This window comes from Syngnathus scovelli, unplaced genomic scaffold, assembly GCF_024217435.2.
Source record: "Syngnathus scovelli strain Florida unplaced genomic scaffold, RoL_Ssco_1.2 HiC_scaffold_50, whole genome shotgun sequence".
In the NCBI taxonomy this organism is placed as follows: Eukaryota; Metazoa; Chordata; class Actinopteri; order Syngnathiformes; family Syngnathidae; genus Syngnathus; species Syngnathus scovelli.
This window is the reverse complement of record NW_026061604.1, coordinates 208063-211256: the sequence shown is the minus strand read 5'-3', so window position 1 is coordinate 211256 and position 3194 is coordinate 208063.

The window sequence follows — 3194 nt, the reverse complement described above, 5'->3', positions numbered from 1 at the left end:
TGAGAGCGTGTGAAGATTTGGACACACACACTGTTAATCCCGCAATGTCCACACAAACCAACATAATTGGAAACTTCACCCAACAAGCTCAGCCGAGCACCACGCAACTGGGAGCGACTTATCTGGAAAATACAGGGATGCCCGGAAATGACCTGGAAAGAGAGACACGAGCCTTTAAAACTCTAAAAGGAATGGTACGCGTAAAGTACCAAAAGGAAAGCATCAAAGAATATTTATTGGCAACCTGGCTGGTAATCAAAGACAGTCCGGGCGGATAGTTGTCAAAGAAGTTGTGGCTGCAATATATTACAGCCGAGCCCATTGGAAGGGATGAGACAGCCCAGGATGCCTACCAGAGGTGGGTGGATGATGAAGAAGATGACGAAGATGCACATATAACCAGAGCTAAAGAAGCATTAAAGCAGGGTCTCACCTTGCTGAATGTGTGGCATAAGTTGAAGCAAGTGATAAGCCCGAACAGATACGTGCGAGTATTGAGAGCAGTTACCGAGGACAAGGACACCACTTTTGTGAAGCTGGGTGCGGAGGCAACTCTGGCACGAATCGAAGAATCCATAAAGAAATGGGACAGAGTAACAAAACACTACATGGAGAGACAAAAGCCGAATCCATCGGGCAGCACTCGCACTCGCACAGAAGATACACAAGCAGGTCGGAAACCACCACCACGACCAACTTATGAGAAGGGGCAAAAATCGAATGAAAATAAGAGACAAAACACCCAAGATAATCCCAAACCACTTTATGGCAAAGTGAATTCAACTGGTTATGTGGCAAAAGATGTGTATGACAAAATGTCACCAGAAGAAAGAAAGGCCCTGGCAGAGGCTCGCAAGGCTGCGGCCCCTGCTGGGCCCAGAAAATAAGTAAAAAGGAGGCGCGGGTCACCCTGTCGGGCGTGTACAGAGAGGGAGACAATCTCTACACTGATATTGATGGAGCTCCGTATTTAGTAGATACCGGAGCCGAGGTGTCGATGACCCGCAAAGCCTTGAAAGTGATAGGACACCTAACTGTTATGATGGCAGATGGATCAGTGACCAGCATGCCGATTGGAGTCTGGAAAAGAATCGTTTGGGTGAAAGGGCCCCGCAATTTACTGACATTGAGAGACGCCGAAGATCTGACAAAACCAGCACATCAGCGTCAGCCAGTAAAAGCAAGATTGGAAAACATCAAAGCAAAAACAGTCCGAGTGGGTCCAACTAAAACCATGCCACTGAATGAATGGTACAAACCTGTGGATGTGGATTCCGTCCGGATCCAATTGGTCCAAAACAGCGACCTGTCTCCAGATGGGAAGCAGAAACTGACCGCTATATTGGAGAAGGCAACTGTGGCGCATTTCAAGAACGACTGTGGTGACCTTGGATCAAAATACATCCACACAATTGAAGGAGGAGTGCATCCACCGGTGAGACAATATCCCTTGAATCCCGAGGCAGTGGCTGAAATGGAAACAATCGTGAAGGAACTTCTACAGCTTGGCATCATTCGGGAAGAATCAAATCCAGTGACCAACAGCCCAATTCAGGCAGTGAAAAAACCAGAGGCGTCTGGGGGAGGATGGAGGCCAGTTATAAACTTTAAAGCTCTTAACCGCCGGACGGTGGCTAATCGAGCGAGCCTCATGAATCCCCAGGCATCCCTAAAGACTCTAAGAGTGAAGAAATACAAATCATGCATTGATTTAGCAAACGGGTTCTTTTCACTACGACTGGCCAAAACATCACAAGGAAAAACAGCATTCACGCACAAAGGGAAATCATACGTGTGGCAAAGATTGCCACAAGGATACAAAAACTCCCCAAATGTGTTTCAATCAGCGGTTTTACAAGTTCTGAGTGGTTTGGATGTTACGGTGTACATCGATGATGTGTTTGTTTCAAATGACGAAGAGGAGGAACATTTGGACTTGCTGCAGAAAGTGGTGGAACGAGTCTCCGCTGCCGGTCTCAAGCTGAATCTCAAGAAATGCCAACTAGCCCGATTCTAAGTGGATTACTTGGGATTCCAAGTGACTGAGAACTTAGGAATCTCAGAAGGATTTCGACAGAAAATCGAACAGATCTCGCCCCCGAGATCAGAAACAGAGTTGCAGCGAATACTTGGACTGTGCAATTATGTGCGGGATCATGTTCCTCACTATCAGAAGCATGCAAGGCCACTGTACGGCCGCTTGAAGAAAACTCCGGAGGGCCAAAAACCAACCAAGTGGCAGTGGTCAGACAGTGACAATCAGAACTTGAATAATTTGAAACAGGCCGTCCGAGAAGCCGTGCGGCTTGAGCCACGAAGTTTGACAGTAAGACTGGTCGCAAAGGTGCAGTGCGAAGAAAATGATGCAATGGTGTCGGTCAGCAACGAAGGTGCCGGTTTGGTGGCCTTGTGGACCTACACCCTGTCCAGCGTCGAGAAAAAATTCCCCCAGGAGGAGAAAAAACTTGCAGTGTTGGCAAGGTACTGGAGTAATTTAAAAGACCTGGCCCAAGGACAAGGTATCAAAGTCCAGACGGGAAGTAACGTGCATCGTTTTCTAAGAAAGACTACAATCGAGAGCACTAAAGCGACCAACATTCGATGGGGCAGATGGGAAGACATCCTACTGGACCCCGACTTGGAAATTGGACCAACTACAACCTCCACAAAGAAGCCGATACTCAAAAAGAGTATGGATGAAGAGAAGCCCTACGAATGGACTCTATGGGTCAAAAAAGGAAGGAGAGCAGAATGCCCACTGGGGTTTTATTCTGAAGCAAAATGGAGTGGAGCGTTGCCGCCGCAAAGGAAAGACACCCGGCAGCGCGCAAGCAGGAGAGGCCACGGCAGTGCTGGAAGGACTGTTAGAAGCGGAAAAAAGTCACGCTGGACGCGTAAGACTTATAACTGACAGTCATTATTGCGCGCAAGCTCTCAAATTCGACCTAGCCATTTGGGAAGAGAATGGCTTTGAGGGCGCGAAAGGAAAACTAGTGGCCCACTATGAAGTGTGGAAAAAGATAGCCGAGTTACGGCTAAATTTGAGTCTGGATGTGGTTCACCAGAAATCTCATGTGAAGGAAGGAGCTCATTGGAGAGGTAATAACGAAGTTGATCGATACGTCCAGGAAAGAAGAATAATAGTTGTAGGAGCAGAAAAATGGGACAAGACCCCACGCGGAAAAGTGGTCCCA